General features: G+C 40.0%; 1 protein-coding gene across 7 annotated transcripts in view; it reads left to right on the plus strand.

Moving 5' to 3' along the window:
* Nucleotides 1–20,131, plus strand: part of HIVEP2 (HIVEP zinc finger 2) — a 197,630-nt gene that overhangs the window by 86,540 nt on the left and 90,959 nt on the right. The window contains exon 1 of one of the 7 annotated variants that reach the window (XM_030928436.1): nucleotides 16,107–16,250. The exons of the other annotated variants lie outside the window; for them this stretch is intronic. The gene's annotated coding sequence lies outside the window, so the exon portion shown is untranslated. Of the gene's footprint in view, nucleotides 1–16,106; nucleotides 16,251–20,131 lie in introns of those variants that run through there. 7 annotated transcript variants of the gene reach the window in all.

Raw genomic sequence — 20,131 nt, forward strand, 5'->3', positions numbered from 1 at the left:
TACCTATGTCAAAACTTCTCATTATTAGTAAATTTCGTCTTATATATGAATCATACGGGGGAAGGCCATTCCAATTGATCTATCAATGAATGGGGAAAGATTTTGCTACTTGGTAATAATATATAAGACAATGATTATGTTATTTACAAACATACATAACCAAAGAGGTCTGTTATTCTAGCCTGTGTTTTCCTTTGTGAATGAGCCTCAGCATTCGAATATGTTGACAGTATTGTCTTCAGGTGTTACTTGCTGGCATGTCATTCTGTTGTGATGTTTCTGTTATCTGATGTATGCATGTTCGTGTACTGTCTAAGTAGATTTTAACTTCCTTGAAAATAGATGTGTGTCTTCTGTGAAATGATAGTTGACTTAATTTCTCTTTCTCTTTTAGTTTTTCCAACATTAAATAAGGAACATGGGAATTAAAGAAGCTTTCTCTCATTTTAAAAAGTCTATTGCTTAGACAAGTTGCAAAATTTGTGCAGAATAAAACTACTATAAAATTTGTGCAGCAATGGATAGCCTGTAAAGCAGGGGTCCCAGCACCCAGGCCACGGATCACTAGTGGTCTGTTGCCTGTTAGGAACTGGGCTGCACAGCAGAAGGTAAGCGGAGGTGAGCGAGCATTACCACTTCAGCTCCACCTCCTGTCATATCAGCACTGGCGTGAGATTCTCATAGGAGCGTGAACCCTATTGTGAACTGCACATGCCAGGGATCTAGGTCACTTGCCCAAAGAGAATCTAATGCATGATGATCTATCACTGTCTCCCATCACCCCCAGATGGGACATCTAGTTTTCCTGCAGGAAAACAAGCTCAGGGCTCCCACGGATTCTATACTATGCTGAGTTGTATAATTATTTCATTATTACAATGTGCTAATAATAGTAATAAAATGCACAATACATTCAATACGCTTAAGTCATCCCAACCCCCCACCTGCCGCCAGTCCATAGAAAAATTGTCTTCCATGAAACCAGTCCCTGGTGCCCAAAAGGTTAGGGACCACTGTTGTAGAGCTTTATAGTATGAATGTACATATTAATAATTTTTTTTTTTTTTGAGACAGAGTCTTGCTCTGTTGCCCAGCCTGAAGTGCAGTGGCGCGATCGTGGCTCACTGCAAGCTCCGCCTCCCAGGTTCATGCCATTCTCCTGCCTCAGCCTCCTGAGTAGCTGGGACTACAGGTGCCCGCCACCATGCCTGGCTAATTTTTTGTATTTTAATACAGACAGGGTTTCACCATGTTAGCCAGGATGGTCTCAATCTCCTGACCTCATGATCCACCCGCCTTGGCCTCCCAAAGTGATAATTTTTTTAAATTCTTGAAACAAGTGATTAAAAAAATACATATATTTTCCTCACATCAGGAGTTCATTTAAGTTTTTATCACCTGGATTCTTCTTAACATGAGTGGGAGTGATATGAAGTCAATGCATGTACATAACATATAAGGGTGATTGTGGCTCGGCTTTTTTCATATCATTTTTCAGTTCAGAAAAATGTTGGAAGTCTGAGGGGATACAGATCTTTGCTGAATTTCTGCCTTTCCTTTAAAAGGAAAACTTATAGGAGAAAAAAAGATTTAACACTTTGCCTACTGTGTACTTTAACAAAAATGAAGATTTTGATTTTGCTTAGAATTCTTTCTTTTCAGGAACTTTCAAAGGATATTACTTCAACTTCTTGCATAGCAGTACAGCAATAAACATTTCATTTATCATTTTCTTTTCTTTTCTTTTCTTTCTTTCTTTCTTTTTTTCTTTTTTTTTTTTGTGATGGAGTTTCACTCTTATTGCCCAGACTGGAGTGCAATTTTGTGATCTCGGCTCACTGCAACACCTGTCTCCCGGGTTCAAGTGATTCTCCTGCCTCAGCCTCCCAAGTAGCTGGGATTACAGGTGCACACCACCATGCCTGGCTAATTTTTTTATTTTTAGTAGAGACAGGGTTTCGTCATATTGGCCAGGCTGGTCTCGAACTCCTAACCTCAGGTGATCCACCCACCTTGGCCTCCCAAAGTGCTGGGATTACTGACGTGAGCCACCGCATCCTGCCTCATTTATCATTTTCTTTTAAGGTTTTATTTTTTTAGTCTTTGTTTCGACAAGCTTATGTGGATTTTTTTTTTTTTTTTGAGACAGGGTCTTGCTGTGTTGCCCAGGCTGGAGTGCAGTGGCAGGATCATAGCTCACTGCAGCCCCAACCTCCTGGGCTGAAGCAGTCCTCTCATCTCAGCCTCCCAAATGGCTGGGACTACAGGCATGTGGCATCATAAATTTTTCAATTTTTTGTAGAGACGGAGTCTCCCTTTGTTGCCTAGGATGGTCTCGAACTCTTGGGCTCAAGTGAGCCTCCTAGATTAAGTCTTACTGCTTTGCCTTTAAGCGTATATTGTTGGCTGAGGAAATACCTCAGACTTTTCTTGTACGGATCAAAAGTTATAGTATTGGTTAAAAAAAAATCAAAGACAGAATGTTTTTCTACCGTATCTACTTAGTTCCTGGCTTCAAAGTGGGTAATCACAAATTATTCATTTAATAACACCCAGCAGATGTTTATTGAGCATTTGTTATATGCCAGGTGTGCTGAGCCCAGTACTCAAGCTCCACGAATTTATGGATTATAAAAAAGGCAGATGTAAACAAATTGCATATAGTAGATGAGGGTTTCCAGAGAGGTGTGCCCAAGAGAGCAGGTGAGAGGGCTGGGCAGGGTGGCTCATACCTGTAATCCCAGCACTTTGGGAGGCCAAAGTGGGTGGATCACTAGAGATCAGGAGTTTGAGACCAGACTGGCCAACATGGTGAAACCTTGTCTCTACTAAAAATACAAAAAAATCATCCAGGCGTGGTGGTGGGCACCTGTAATCCCAGCTACTTGGGAGGCAGGCAGAAGAATCGCTTGAATGCAGGAGGTGGAGGTTGCAGTGAGCCGAGATTGCGTCATTGCACTCCAGCCAGGGCAACAAGAGTGAAACTCCATCTCAAATAAAAAAAATAAAAAATAAAAAATAAATAAATAAAATAAGCAGGTGAGAGGAGGTGTGATAAAAGATAAAGCAGATGAGGGAGGGGGTCATTTATTCTCAAGAAATATTAATCAAACACTATTTTCCAAGCACTGTTTAAGGCACTGGGGCTATAGGAGTGAACAGAGCAGTGCTGCGTCCTCTGAGAGCGGGAGACAGATATCTGTGATCCTGCCCAGCACTCATGCCTGTGTGTTAATTAGGTAGGGGAGAGGGGGGATCTACGAGGTAGTGATATTTGCAGAGGGACCAGAGTGAAGTGAGGGGTCAGGCACCAGGAGCAGCCCTGCTAGAATGTGCACTGCCTTCATATACTTCAGACTCCTCTTGAAAGAAAGGAAATAACATTTCGAAGTGAGGAAGAGAAATGGCATAGTATAAACAGAAATAAGATGATATGTCTGGGATCTTGATACTTTATGTCACTATTAGTCACCCGGCCTTCATCAGTAAGGGCTGTTTCCCAAGCCTGGGCTGAGATACTCTTTTAGGGGAAATAGCCCGTCTTCCCCCAACCACCTGTTGCCCTTGGTCAGCTGCAGCATCCCTGCCGGGGACCATGCATAGCTAGGCCATCAGGAGGCCAATGGTGGGGGACAGCTGCCTGGGGAACACCGGGCCACAGATAAGTTTCCCCACCCAAGACCTGACCCCAGCGCCTCCTAAACAGCAGTCTGCAGCCCCGTGGCTTCCCTGCTCCCGCAGGAGAAGCCACACAAGTCTTAACAAAGGGGAGTCCCCTTCTGGAAAAGAATAAATCTGACCTCAAATTAAACCCGGAGTTTTAATATAAAAAAATGCTCATGATTAGGTGTTTACAGCATCTAATCTTCAACAATTAAAAGAAAAATGTGTGGGTGGGGTAAAAAATAGCAACACCCACACTCTGAAGTTTTTGAGAAAAACAGGAAACTAGTCTTTTTTAACCAGTGATGCCCAGAACTGGTTATTGCAAAGAGGGTTGTTTTTCTAATGCAGTGTGGTCAGCACAGCTGCACCCGAAGTAGAATTCTGCTCATGATGCAGCCGTCTGTGGATTTCTTTAGCTGACAAACCTATAGACAGGCAGGCATAATTATCAGTTCTAACCTGGTCATTATGGCCGGATGGTGCTTGGAAAACAATTTGCACAAGTCCTGAAACCCCATGAGAACATACAAAATAAGAGCATTTGGCGAATATGCAGTTATTTCCGGGAGTTGTGAATGACTTAGATCTAGGGGCTATACAATAGCTTATTGTAGAAGAACTGTTTGAATTCTCTTTTTATTTGGATTTTTTTTTTTAAGTTGACAGACATCTGATGGCAAATGACTTTTTTTTTTTTTTCTAATTTGCTCATGAACTCAAGCTTCATTTTCTAACAGTGTTTTAGATGTTTTTACCTTTTTGTTTTTGGTATTTGCTGGTTGGTGACGATGAAGTCATGATTTTAAAATTGGGGTTACAGAGATGTTGTTTCCTGGCCACAGAGTCTCACAAATGCACTATCACCACTACATTTCTGAACAACATGAGAAAAATGATCACAGAGGAGACCATTTGGGCAACACCTGACTAGATTTTTGTCCTTTTGAATAATGTAGAATGCGTTAGAACCCACTTGAAGTACAGTAATCCCCTTTATCTGCATTGTACCTTACACGGAAGACCAGGTTGGTCTCAGACCAGTCACTGAGGTTTCCCCTCCACTTCCTGCTGTGGGCTCAGTGTCTTTGGGGAGCCCCTGCTAACCAGAACTCTCCCTCACAGGTCATTTCTTTGTGTCATCTTTCTAAGGATAAAAAGGGGCATTAGACTTTTGAAAGTTGAGTAATATAACCTAGATTTCATTGATGATTGCATTTTATAGTCTCCAAGCCAAGCATTTGGTTTGTGCATTGAAGGCTTTACGCTTGTCTGTTTGTATCAGACTTTACAGTTATCTCTTTAATAAGTAAATTACTCACGCTTCTCTTTTGTGAAGCTTGTTTTCAGTGCTTGATCCAGGCAGTGTGCCTGGGCTTAGCAAGGCCCCCTCTCCAGCTGACTGCTGAAGCAGTTCCAGAAAAGGTAGCCATTACTGCTATTGATTTCTGTAGCACATCGGTCATATTAGAATTATTTGCAGTGAGAGGGGAGTAAACTTCTTGCATATGCCTTTTAGTTTCACCCCCAATGTACTGTACATTGAAGTCTTCAGTATCTTTGAGTCTTCAGTATCTTGGGGGCAGTGACCAAAGCGAGTCAAAGGAGATTCTTTTCACTGTTTTCTGTGAGAATGGTTTGGGGAGAATCCTAGATGTTAAAGTGGTGCATGCAGTAGGTGGAACTGGGAGACCTTTTTTTTTTTTTTTTTTTTTTTTTAACCCCTTGCTGTCTGTTTTTTAGTGAAGAGTGATGCAGTTACCTGCCATTTCCCCCTTACCAGGATGTGGTAAAAAGTAATGAGATAATGGTTGTTAAGTGCTGTCAAATACTGAAGACAGATATTTTATAAAGTGCAAGCCTTTACTGAAAACAAACAAACCGAAAAACAACAAAACCAGCAAACAAGCATAATTTATCAGAAGGTCTCAAATTTCAGACACATTAAAATTCTGTTGTTTCATTTGGGAAAACATAGCCCTGTGAGGTTGTGATAATGTTGAAAAGGCAGTAATAAGAAATGCATTTTATTACTTTCACTTCTTATATATGCCTCCACTATAATGTATTTTTAATAAGTTTGCATACTCAGATTTTAGAAATCTGTGTATACAAATATAATTTTACACTTTCATACTGGTAAAGCCTGAGTCTACCTTTGACACTCTTCCTTTTAAATGGCTCACTTGAGCATATGAACAGAACCTCAGCATAGAAAACTCAGTAGGGAGACTCAGGAAAACAGATTCCTTTCTTACTGTAGATCCATGAACAAAACCTCTCTCAGTAGATAATTCAGTATAGTTGAGAGGTTCCCCAGAACTAATTTGGGTTTCTACCACATGGTTATAAGTACATAAAGTATTTGCCCATTACAATTAAAGGCTCCTTAAATTCATACTGTTTGTGCCCATTTTGTTTTTGTTTGTGATTTTTGTTATAATACAGAGACAGTTTAAAACGTACTGTACTCTTCTTCTTCTGTCCTTCCTAATGAAAAGATGGTGCTCTGGGGATGATGGTTATCTGTACAGAAGATTGTGGCAGAAGAGGCCAGTGTGGAATGATTAGTCCTTTCCCTGCTGTGCACACACAAAGATTGGTCCTTCATTCTCACAGTCAGCATTTCTCATGTGGCCTTCATTCAGCTCAATGGAGGCTTCGCCTATCAAGCTTGGGGCCAACTTTCGCCTTTGTTTAGAAAAGTTGCTCTTGTGGGTGTACTACCACGTGGGTGATTCATCTGTTGTAGCCCACAGACACTCCATGTGATTAGGACCCTTAGGGAAGCAGGGTTCCACAGGCTCACTCTTACCTACTTTCTTTGGAGCTGATTCCCTTCTCTTTACCTTTTGGGAAGAAAACCAGCATGATGGTGAGAACTGAAAGTGAAGTTGGAGATGACTAAGCCAAACTTTTTCTGCTTTTAGTTGAGGAAAAAAAGGACCAGAAAGAAATTACTTAACGTTCCTTGCCCTGGTCATGGAGTCATTTGTGGTGGAGTGGACCTGAAAGCTGTGCCTGCTTTCATTCTTTTTCCTACATCTGGCCTAGTAGGACTTTTCCCGAGGGGAGATTATTGCTTTAATACTGGGTGGCTGCGAGCATTTCAGGAACGTGTGCATGTTCCTGGGTTGTCATTTGATGCTTGGGGAGGAATACAACTGCTGTTTATGGAAAAGCTTGAGAAGCAGGATGTGGCATTGGTGGCAGGGTTCACATCCACAGGGGATTTTGTGCAGTGCCTTCCCTGGAAAACTTCAGTTACATTCAGGTGACTAAGTTCATACCATGCCGTTTCTGCCAGCCTCCCAAAGTTTGGCTGTCTTGATTGGACATCTTCAATTAAAAAACAAATGTCACACTTTGTAATTCTGAAGAATACTATGGGTTTTTTTGTAGAATTTCTCTTGGTTGAGCAGATCTTCACGATGAAGTTTGAGTAACAGTCTACAGGATTTTTGTTATAATCACTTGCTTAAACACCAGGAGCACAGTAACATGTACCAGAAAGTTACTGCAGCAGGGTTATAATGTTACCGGTTTTCTTAACTCTAGCATGGTTTGACACTTGGGGCCAGATAAGTCTTTGTTGTGGGCAACTATCCTGTGCATTGTAGAATACTTACCAGCATCCCTGGCCTCTACCCACCAGGGTACAATAGCACACCCCTTCCCACTCCCAGTCTTGGCAACCAGAAAGAACTCCCAGATATTGCCTAGTGTCCCTTAAGGGGCAGAATCACCCTAATTGAGAACCACCACAGACTAACAATAAATCTGAGGGGGATTGCACAGCCACCAGCCTGAACCAGGTTTTTATGAACGACACAGAGCTTGAATTTAAGAAACCAGAGTAAGAAACAAAGACCGAACATTACGTGACTAAACAGTGATTATTTCCAGTTAGTGACGGAGTGAATGGCAACCCCAACCAGGGAATTCCCCGGTTGACTTGTGGTCGGAATTCCCTTCTCTTCCTCAATTCTCTTGCCCTCAATTCTAGGACACTCCCTTTTCAAAGGCTGCTCTAGCTTCTGATTCACTTATTTTCCCTGCCCTCTTTTCTCCTCCACTCTTCTGCCATCTCTGTTGCTACCAATGCAACAGAGACCACTACCTGTTGCTACCTGGATCACCACTGCTGCCCTGACAAAAGACAAGAACTACTGAGATTCTTCCTACTGATGCCCCTGGCCCATCTGTGTCTTCCTATTCTTACTTTGTTATTTACCCGTTAGAGTTTCACTTAGACTTTTATGGTCCCTGTAGGAAAAGGCAGTTTCATATCCTATTGACTCAATTTCTCAGTGTGACTATTTGACAAGAAGCTATGCCATCTAAGGCGGGTAGGTTCTATGTCGCTCTTATTACATTGCATTAGGCAAATTCTAAATCAGGTTATACAGGCTTTTGAAGGGTGGCCTGGCATGCCAACCAGTATTTATGACACTGGTTCTAGAGGGAAACACATTCCAAATTTCAAATAGTAAGCTTAAAAGTGAACTGTTAGAATATGATTCATTTTAAGTAGGAACTATTCTGGGAGCCAGAAGAACAGGTGCTAGCACCTGTTACAAGTGAGTTCTTGTGGAAACCACAGGAAGACCCTCTGGATAGCCAGCTTAGAGTCCCCCCTCTACTGGGAGTGTAACTTCTCACACTAAGCCCCAAGCTCAGAGGGCAGACAAGCTGGATTAGTTAGAGTTTGCTTCTCTGATGTGGAAAAAAATAGGTATCTGGTAATTTCCTTGGATTCCTTTTGGACATGATATTGTCTACAAATCTGTGCCAAATGAACTTAGTCTGCCAAGAGAGGAAAATAAAAATACCTTGATCCATGGATCTAGCTACCAACTGAAGGAAGTCAATAAGAAAATAACTGGAATCTTAGCAGATTCTAGAAAAAGTAAGAAAAGAGGTATATGTTGTACAAGTATGCAATTAAACTAAGAGGAGTTTAGAGTAATTCAAAGATAAGCACAAAAATACCTCACTTTCTGCATCAAATGACAAACATTTATATCAAATTTTTCAAAGGTAGGAATGTTTATCGTTTTAGACTAAGAAGGATACAACACAGAAGACTCTAAGACCTAAAGGGTTTTCCAATTCTGAGTATCTTATGTATTTTTCCCCTCTTACTCTAAATTTGTCAAACTGCACAAATTGATTCATTAGATTAAGTGATAAATCTACCTAAGCTAGAATGTGACAGTGGTGGGCCAGTGACTTCTTTGGAGAAGTCTTTAAAAAAATCTATGCTGATGAGTTTTGAAACTGGGTTCAGGGTGTCCTGAGACATCTGGGAGTTGTTGAAATGAAGTGTATCTGTGGTGGATTTAGGAATTACTCTATATTTCAGATCATGATAGGAGGGATACTTAGCTCCCAAGTTTTAAAGAATTTAGAAGAGTGCTGCCTTTCTCAAATATTGTTATATAATTGATTACACAGCATGCCTTTTGTTTTGTGGTCTACACATTAACTTCTGTTTTCAATGTCTGATCTTCACTAGCCCCTGAGTTCCGTGAAGACAAGTATCATGGCTTATGGGAATGCACAATTGTTTGTTGAATGAATAATTGAATAAATGAGAGGAAAAAGAGTTTATCGTGAGCATTTTATTTAAAAAAAAAGCAGAATGCTACTTCTTGATAGAAAAATTAAATAAAGTCATTTCCCAATAATAAAGTTAAAATTTAAAATAATATCATGTATTGAAGTTTTAAATTTTGGGGGGAAATCTGTAGTTTTAAGAAGGGAGAAATAGACTATACTTTCTAAAGATAGAAAGCATGGCAGGCCCTCCAAAATTAACCTAGTGGAACATGGTATGTAAAGTCTCCCAAACCCATCAATTTTAGCCTAACTTTATAGTAATAAACACTTTTTATTGCCAAAGTAAATTAGGACAATGATCTGGGTAAAATAATACTCTTGAGCCAGATAAGAAAGACTTTGATTTTGTTGCCAAATTTAAAGCAATGACCTTCGTTCTAAGTGTGAAAGCATTATATCATTGTTGTATAAAGACATGAGTGAACCCCACTGAAACTCTTCCACCATGGGGTTCTGTCATACCAGCTCAAATAGTGAGTAATCAGGAATGGTTCGATACATTAAACATTCTTTTGGCATGGTGATCCTTTTGTCAGATCAGAATTATTATGACTAGAACTGAAAATTGGGTGCCAGTCATGGCAGGATATTTAGATTTCTTCAACCCATGAATCTCTTTATATTGCCACTGTGTCTATTTTCAAGAGGGATGTTTCAGAGTCAGGCTTAAAATATTAAAAAAAACTCTCTCCAGCACTTATGGTGAGGCTATAGACAAGTTCCTGAACTTTTTGGGACCTCAGATCCTCTGTAAGCTGGAGTAATAATTGTACCTGCCTCATAAAAGATTAAATGTGAAAATACTCAGTAAATGTTGCTTATTTTTTATTTTTCTCTGTGATGATTGTTTCAAACTCCATTACCGTTTCTAGACCTTTCATTTCCTTAAAGCTTTCAATAGTCAACCCAAACTTTTAACATTCCTCTTTGTGGAGATCACAGCAGCTTAATGAGTCTAGTTTGCCAAAACAATCTGCTACATCTTATAGAGAAACTAAATCATGCTTGTGGTATATGTGTGTGTCTGTATATAAAAGAGCCTCAACCCTGAGTCTTACCACAGTGAGAGCAGGTGGACCCCACTCTTGGCTACGAGCCAAATCCTATTACCAGGACTTATTGATTCCAGGCCAGCTACAGTTGCTTCCTCTTGTTGTTGTTGCTTTTCCTTCTCACCTCTTAAGGGAGTTGGAAAACTCTAAATTCAACTTATGAAAGAATATGAAAGTGCTTCTATTATTTGTATATTTCCCAGAAACTAACCTTATAGAAGTCATTTTCTAAGTTATAAAGAAACAGTTTTTTTTCCTGAATTTTTCATCACATGAATAAAACTGGGTTTTCCGTTATGATCATACAACACAAACCACAAGACTGTAAAACTAACATTTTTCAGCTGGGTTTCTTGTTTACTGTTTTCAAAGTGACTGTTTTCTTGTCCTGCGACAGTGTTCAGGGTGAGAACCCCGGTGAGGTATGATGCCAGCTGAAGCAAGATAAGTTAGTCATTATGTGCTAGGAGTGTGAGCAGCCAGTGAGCAGCCTGAGAATTCTTTCAGGGAGCTTCTTCAGAAATTGTCTCGGTGGCCTTACTGGTAACTTGTAATTGCCAGACTTAGGAATTCCCTCCCATCTAGATGTCTGAATAAAATGTTTAACAGTTTCTCAAACAGAGTAGTTTGGGCAGTCTTTATCGTAATCATTTTCTGTCTTGCACAATTTAAACTTAGTTTTGATATTTTTCAGTGGAAGTTGTTATTATTGTATTGATTTTAAATCTAGTTTCACAATAAGGGATTTCAGTGGATGATCCGTAAAGCTTTGTTCAGCTTGAAAATTATATGGTCAAAGTTTACCTTTTAGTAGTTTCATTTTCAACATGTCTCCACAGTGTTATGCGATTCCTTATTGATTTATCTGATAGAAGAACAGCATATTCCTTCAATTAAAGACTCCCCAGATCATTAAATCATCATTAGTAGTCAATTGCTAAGAATTTGAAGTTTTATATTAACACAATCAAGTCATAATTATCTCTCCACTGTGGCCAAAATTTAATCCAGTAAAATATTGTTAGGGCATTGTACTTTTTTTCAGGGCCATAGCTGTTAAAGGTCTCTCAACTAGAAAAATTTAAATATGCTCCAGTCCCTTCCATCTTGAAAACAAACAATAAAACCAATAATCCTGATGGCTTTTCTAGCTACTACTTTACCTGTCTTGACCGTTCCACAGTTTTGACCACCTGCTTTCGCAAGGAACATCTCTAACTTCTGAATTTTGAAATTAAGTGACTTATTTTGGGTCTTTGACTTATTTGACCTGATTTGTGTCTGACTCTGTTTATCATTTAATTTTTTCTCTACTTGGTTCTGTGATGCTGTGGCCTAGTAGGCCTGTCTGTTCTCTACCCCTTCACACACTTTCTAGTCTTTGAGGCTTTTCCCAAAGTTCAACCCTTAAGCTACTCTCTGTTGCTTTTCAGACTGTTTTACAGAAGCCCTAGCCCACTCTAGGCCAGACACGGTGGCTCATACCTGTAAACCCAGCACTGTGGGAGGCCAAGGCAGGCAGATCACTTGAGCCCAGGAGTTTGAGACCAGCCTGGGCGACATAGGGAAACCCTGTCTCTACAAAAAAATGCAAAAACATTAGCCAGGTGTGGCAGCACACACCTGTGGTCCCAGCTACTCAAGAGGCTGAGGCGGGAGGATGGTTTAAGCCTGGGCGGTCAAGGCTGCAGTGAGCCTTGATCGTGCCACTGCACTACCGCCTGGGTGACAGAGCAAGACCCTGTCTCAAAAAAAAAAAAAAAAAAAAAAAAAAAAGGCCGGGCGCAGTGGCTCAAGCCTGTAATCCCAGCACTTTGGGAGGCCAAGACGGGCGGATCACAAGGTCAGGAGATCGAGACCATCCTGGCTAACATGGTGAAACCCCGTCTCTACTAAAAAATACAAAAAACTAGCTGGGCGAGTTGGCAGGCACCTGTAGTCCCAGCTACTCGGGAGGCTGAGGCAGGAGAATGGCGTGAACCCGGGAGGCAGAACTTGCAGTGAGCTGAGATCCGGCCACTGCACTCCAGCCTGGGTGACAGAGCGAGACTCCGTCTCAAAAAAAGAAAAAAAAAAAAAAAGAATCACTCTAGCTGCTAATGATGCTAATAGTCTTCCATACTAGTTTTTCAGTTCACATATTGCCATGGATTCTACATCTATACATCCAAATGTCTACTTGGACATTTCTACCCAGTTGTTTCTAAGGCACCTCAAACTTAGTTTGCTCTAAAACCGAATATATTTCCTCTCAGACTTGGTTTTCCTCTTTTCCATCTCACAAATGTCTACTGATTACTGAAGATCCACTTCAAGTGTCTCCACTCTCACAGCTTCCTTAATAACTACTCCTCTTTCCTATGGACCCTATGGTAATTTGTACCACAGCACTTTTCCTACTTCTGCCAAGCCCGGTATTCTTTAAGATCATAAAACACATTTGTGTACCTTTGCATGCAGCCCAGTGCCTGGTGTGTGATAGGTGCATGGTAAATGATTGTTGAATAGGTTAACAGATGACATAAATAGCAAATTATAGATATTGAAATAGGAAAAAATATATTTCATCTGGTAGAAAAGTGTATAAGTGGTTAGATATTAAAAAGATACTTTTTAGGCTTTTATGGAAAATAAAACGATCAGTCTTAGTGATTAGATGTAGTCTCTGGGACCTCAGAAGTAAAGAGAAGCCTCTAGTTCCTTTCATAGACTTGGGGTTGAACTGCTGCTTTCACTTGATTAAATAGAGATCAGTTCATGGAATGGCAGCAGCAGTTATTTGGGTGACTTTTCCAGCTATTTCAGAAGCATCAGAATGGACAGAGCAGAGCCCAACTATTTGTTTCAGATTTTTTTTTTTTTTTTTTTTTGAGACAGCATCTGGATCTGTTGCCCAGGCTGGAGTGCAGTGGCACAATCACAGCTCACTGCAATCTATACTTCCCGGATGCAAGCAGTCCTTCCACCTCGGCCACCTGAGTAGCTGGGACTGCAGGTGCACCATGCCCAGTTAAATGTTTTTTAAATTTTTATTTTTTAGAGACAGAGTCTCACTACGTTGCTCAGGCTGGTCTTGATCTCCTGGACTCAGACAGTCTTCCCACCTTGGTTTCCCAAAGTGCCGAGATTACAGATGTGAGCTACCATGCCCAGCCTTTAAGAAAATATTCAGGTGCAATTGTTGCCTAAACATACTTCCTCCCTATTTCTTCTACACTTCCAAATACAGCTATGTGTGTCAGGAAAAGAGGATATGAATGCTTTCATTTACTTAAGCAGTAAAAAATAATGATTTCATTTACAGAAGTGATACCTCCCCCCACCCCACATCTACAGATAAGACTGTATTTGTGTGCTAATCATACCCACTTAAAGTTACCTCTAAATCCACTAATATTAAGTTCATCCGTGGTGCAGTAGCTTCATCACAGTTCATTGACGTTACCATTAGAAAAAGTCTGTTATTAGAATCCTTATGTTGTTAGGATTAGCCTAACTAAATGGAACAGGTATCTGGTTACCATGGGATAATCCTTTGTTAATGTTAAATATAAGAAGTCTTAGCAGTGAAGACTCATTTGTGACAGTCCTATATTTAGGATTAAGTTCTCTGCACTGTGATGCTGAACCATTGCAGAATTATGTTATATAACTGTGTTTCCTTTTGGCTTTCATAAAAATAAGAAACATGTTTCCTGAGGTCATCTAACATTGAGCAAAAATGTTAAATACATGAATAAAAATTCCATTTGGCTTTTTAAAATATTGGTAGACTTCACATAGATTTGTAGTCTTGATATATTTTGGAGTCTTATACGGGTTCGGTAGTCTTTCATGAAGAACAACAAACAAAACATCCTGTTTTTATAATATTCAGCACAAATCCCAGTGGAATTATTACAGAAATAGCTGAAGTTCTTCCTATATCAGTTACCAGTTGTTTAATTTTCATTATTTATTATTACTCTTCAAAGTCATTTTTCAAAGTGTGACTATAACAAAATTGATTTTGTCATCAGGCACTGAAGTCCTGCTAAGTGTTAATTGCCCAGGGTTTTTATAAGGAAGTTGGAGATAACTCAAGGCGCACTACTATAGCAGTAGTGACCATTTTAAATCACAAATATGTGTAAAACTCTTAAACTCTTTTTAGTCTTTTTTTTTTTTCTAACATTTCATGGCTTCATATTTCGGAGACTTAGTGGTATTACTTTAAGTGTTTGCTTATGTTAAAATAAGAGAAAACTGAATAGAAAAGATATTTTTAAAGGGTTATAATATGGCTTTAGGACTGATGAAAGAGCCAGAACGATGATTTGGAAGCTGAAAATAGCTCTGTGTTTTATGCAATCAAGTAAAACTCTGTACCCTGGCATTCCCTGCACCAGATTAGCGAGGAGTTGGAAGTGATTCCGCCCCCGACATGCCATTATGGATGACACGCTGGGCTATGACAAACTGCTGGCTTAATGGAGCATGTGCTGCTGGGAGTATAACCCTGAGGTACAGGGTGGATTAGAGTTGAGTGATCTCAACTCAAATTCATTTCCTCTGAAAGGAAAACTGACCAACCCTCTCTGTTCTAATGAGCATGTTTGCAGCATGGCTTCGCAAAGCGGGGCCAGTCGCTTCAGTGGCAGAAGTTCACCATATTTCTGTTTGGTGCCAGCTTTACCTACATAGGCTTCACAGCACCTCATCCTGGTCCTTAAGAATTGCAGATTAAGACCACAGAACAGAAGGAGATGGATATTTCTTTTACACTCTTACAGGTTTTTTTTTTTTCCTTAGTTTGTTTTCGATGTGTTGTTTTGCAAAATGCTGTGAAGTAAGTGAGGACCTAAGATGATTCCTGAACTATTTCTGTTGAGCAAGTGGGTAAACCTCTCCTGGCAGAAGAACCAGAACCTCATCAGCCCAAGAGGCTGAGTCATCTTTGTAACTGAGAGGTTCATGCCTCACCTTACGTTCTTGGTACCTAAAATGGGACTGTATGATGTGCCCTGTGAAATCAATAAAACTGTCAGGTTATAATTAATGTGTGGTGCTACTCTAATTAAACAGAATTGATGGGAAATATCTGGGAGGATAGTAGCAATGGAACAATGATGTATGCATTTAAATGATCTTAATTACTCCTTAGACTTAATATCCTATTAAGGGGACTGGGAGAATGTCACATCTCACTTAGCTGTATTGTGTTAGACAGTGGCCACTGGCTGGGAAGGACCAGAGTGCATTAAGCTTGCATTGTGGTGTCTGCCTTTGCAGACAGAAAGTTTGGGAATGTATATTCTTTTCTTTTTTCTTTTTTTTTTCTTCAAAGGAAATTAAATCACAGTCCTGACAGGAGAGGGTAAAATCTCTGAGAAGACCTCCCCAGTGCATGGAATTTACAGACTCTACCACGTCCCAGTTTGCTATTGTCCTAAGGCAACACACTCCCCTGCCGCTCTCAGGCGTCTTTGGCGGCTGGCCAGCCTCCCAGGGCCTCTGGCTTTGATGTGTGGTGCAGGCTGTCCTCAGGCCAGGCTGTGTTGTTGCCGTGGCCTGGACTTCACTCACACTGGATGCCAGGAGGGATGTCCTGTCTGCAATATACATTTCGACAGCCTGACAGTCCTAGTGATCCTCCTGCGGCAGGGGGAGCCTGCCTTTGTCTCAGCCACAAGTGGCTGCCCCCAGTCGCTTAGCTTTGCTGTGCTCTCTTTTGCTGTCTGCGGAAGACAAGTTTGCACCCAGCCTGTTGTCCGGGGGAGGGCCTCTCTTCCTGGGGAAGACAGCAGCTCTGCCAGGGAGCTGTCAATCTGAAAAGCCTCCTTGGCAGGGCTCTGGGGAACCGATCCGGCGAGTTGAACAGCTTCCTCTGGGGACACTGCATCGACCTTCATTCGATCTAAGCCTGGCAGCCCGGTTAGTGAGGACATCAATTCTGGCTCAGGAAATCTGCCTTAACTGAACCTTTGTTTCCACTATAGTCCCAGACTTATAGTTAGAAGTCTGTGCTGTTACAAATTTAACTCTGTAACTTCTGGTGATATCCATGTATAATTCTAAAAGCAGGTGACATATAAACACAGATGATTATAGTGATAGGTACCAAGGAGGAAAAAATGGGACTATGCCTTATAATTAGTCAAAAGACATACATATATATACACACACACACACTTTGAAGAGAGAAAGAGAGAGAGGGAGGGAGAGAGAACTTATTGTTGATTAATTGTTTTCAGAAGAGCCACTTCAATTCCAATAAGAATACCTCAGCGTACTGAAAGTAAAACATATCTGCTTCTAGTGTCTATGACACACCTTGCACTGTGCCTTAATAGGATTACTAATGTTTCCCACAGAGGAGGAAGTCTGGCTTCTATTCTTGCAAAACCCCTCCCTCAAATATATCTCTTCACCAACAGTTCTTTGTGTTAAGTTTCACGATGTCCCAGGATTTTTGTTTTTGTTGTTTTCATAATGTAAATTTTTTCATAATGAGAACACATTACACTTTTGACAACCTAGCATGAAAAATCTTATCAGCTCTTTTCTGCAGTAGATGCAGTGTGCAGCCTGCAAAGACCCCATGACTGGGTTAGGCAAGGACACCTGAACAGGACCAGGATAGAAAGGGGAAGAGATTTGTAGAAGACACACTTCATAGTCTCACTAGGGTGTGCCTGTTTGCATTCTGTTTATTGTTTTTGCAACCATTCATATCTGTTTATTGTTTTTGCAACCATTCATAGGTGACAGTAATTTAGCATTCTCATATTAATATTTTTTTTCTTGTCACTAGTGAGTGTTTGCATGTGTGTGTGAATTGGATCGACGGGAGGGAACGTGACTCTGTTGGTACATCCTGAATACTAGGATCTTGTTCAGCCCAATTGCAGTGATACAGGTATCTTGTAACATTCAAGCCTTGATGCTTTGAAATAGCAGTTTTGCCATAATTCATTGCCTAAATTCTGACTTCCTTACTAAGAACAGGAAGCATAGTGAAGTTTGGTAGGACAGGAACATACCTCGGACAGTAACTGTGGCTAAACCATAGTCATGGCATTTAACATTAATATGAAACATAAGATTTGTAAGTCTTCCAAATAGCATTTCTTAATGCTTACAATAAGATGACGAATCTGATAGTTCCCAAGACGAAAAGATGGAAATAGAACTCAGTGAGATTGCTGACCTGACTTAGGAGAGCTAAAAGATTAGGTTTCTCTTTCAAATACTTCCCTCTTGCAGCTTGCAGGTACCTTCATCGCTCTGTAATTCTCTTCATTAAAAAAAAAAAAAAAAGTTTAGAGATTGAATGTTTATGTTTGTATTGACCTGTGGAATCCTCGGTTGCTTTTCTGTGGAATCCATTGTGCAATACCTAACATATTGTGGGTTGGTAGGAAAAACTCTTTAAGATTTAAAAAAAAAAACCACGTAAGGTATAATTCATTAATAATTTCATTCTGTTTCTGGATATGTTTTCTTCCCATTGTCAGCCAGTGTGGGAGGAAAGAGAAGAATGGAAGAATATTGCTGGAGTTGAGGGTGTTGTGTGGGTATGTGCCATCTGAAAGTATGTTATAGGAGAAGAAAAGCGTTTATTTTTATAATAAAAGTAAAATGCAAGTACTCGAAGTAACAGAAGATTATTAAATCTATTGTAGTGAGAAGTTATGATTCTAATGCTCTAAAAGTCTTAATCATTAAAGACATATGTTAACCAAAGGCATACATATGCATAAATATATGTACAAAAATGGTAATTTTGTGCTTCCAGGCTCAAACCTAAAATGTCATTCATAACACTATTGCTGCTGCCAATGGAGAAAATTTGCATAAGACTAAGGCAAAACTACCCATTCTTTCCTGTCCTGGAATAGAATTATAATTTCCAAACCGACAAATTTTAAACGAGTCCAGAGTTTCCTTTCACCTGGTTCAAAGTGAATTCTGATTAAAAGCTTCCACTGATATTATCTATAACCACAAAGCAGGCTCACCGTAGCTTTCTCTTGTGGGAACTCTCGGCTCTCCCTTCTAGAATTGCCCTTAGTAGTGGCCTGCTCTTTCTTTCTCCACATCCACCCCTTACCTCAACTTGGGGCTGCTCACGTCCAGCTTGCTCTATGAAGCCATTTGCGACCACTCTAGTCCCTACAAAACTCTTCCTATTCTCAACTCCTATTATCCTTAGAGACTTTTTCATACATTTAGCTTTTATTTTTTTAAAACATGTTTTTTTTCTGTGTTAGCTCAGGTCACAAGTTATGTGCTTTATTATAACAACTGGCACAGGTACCTAGCAAGTGTTCTTAATTGGTTGATGGTGATTTCTGGTGTCTGGCTATTAGGAAACTATTGTTACAGACTACAGTCTTGCTTCTTAAAGTGTAGACCAGCGAACTCATCACCTGGGAACTCTGGGGTTCCACGTAGACTTTTGGAATCAGAACCCATATTTTTAACAAGCTCCCGTGGTGACTCATCTACATGTGAAAATATTATAAAGCACTGCTGAGGAAGGTCCCTCTCTTGGGAAAGGATAGAGGCCCTAGAGACATTCAGCTTTCCCTTCGTGCAAGTGGTTTCCTGTTGTGATTTAGGTATCTGGTTGTAGCAGACAAGGCTCACTCTTACTGTAACTCCAATGTTGTCAGTTTAATCTTTACACAGAATGAATCATGTTTAAATGTGGCCAGGGGGCTCTGTCTGAGGTCACCAGGGCTGTATTTGTATTCTGATTCAAGACAACCACCAGATCCTAATCACTAATATCTCTTTAAATGGCCTTAAAAAAAAAACTTATACTAAGATGCAGAAAGTACGATTTCCTTTTCCTTAGTTACTTTCTTTTTTTTTTTTTTTTTTTTTCACTTAAAGTGCTTACACCCACTCAGCTTGCTATTTTGAACTCTGGGAAAGAAAATTTGTGGGCATCTTGCAGTCTTTCAGGAAATAAGGCTTAAATTAAATATTTGCCACATTTTCTACGTGATTCTTCAGGAAAGTGGAGAAGCACATAACTCCTTCTTTCACTCAACTTGACAAACTTGACACATAGTGTGACTTTCAAAGTGTGGATGGCAAACAGTTTCAGTCCTTATTTGCCTATTTACACACAGACATTCAGGTCTTTTTTTTCCTTCCCATTTTTTCTTTTTGTCCTTTTCTTCCCTTTCAGTACAGTGTCTAGAATTCTTCATGTACCATATCGGTTACGTAAACCATAAGATTCCTTGAGAGTACCTAGCTTTGTGAAATCAAGGAAGATAACACGTGGATTTAGTTAACATGCACAACAAAATTTAGACTATTTTCAGTCAAACTTAGGTTTAACATATTTTATTTATAATTTTAAGTGATTTATATTTCTGCACTTTTTCTCTATCTTTGAATTCAAAACTATTTCACAGACAGCAGAAATAGAGACAATGCTGGGTGGAGGGGAAGGAGGAGGGCTCTAGCTAACCGAAACCATTCAGCTGTGTTTTAAAGGAACTCAGGGCTTTGTCATGTAAATCTTCTAAGGAATAGAATGGTTACATGGGGTATTATTTTGTGGTGGTGTTATTGTTTACACGCAGTTTTAATTTCATTTTGATCAAGGAAATGAAGATACTTTAAGATAGGATTTTAAGTACTCATCTTCTATTTAATCAGCATTTTCTGGCATGTAAAGGAAGTGATTCAGGTAACCTTGTGAGGAATTAACACAATTTAATTGCTAGATATGAAGAATGAAGTATTTCCAAGCAAGTCTAATGGAAATGAGGAAAGACAGAGAATCAGGAGAC

The sequence above is a fragment of the Rhinopithecus roxellana genome, chromosome 4 (assembly GCF_007565055.1).
Source record: "Rhinopithecus roxellana isolate Shanxi Qingling chromosome 4, ASM756505v1, whole genome shotgun sequence".
Lineage (NCBI taxonomy): Eukaryota > Metazoa > Chordata > Mammalia > Primates > Cercopithecidae > Rhinopithecus > Rhinopithecus roxellana.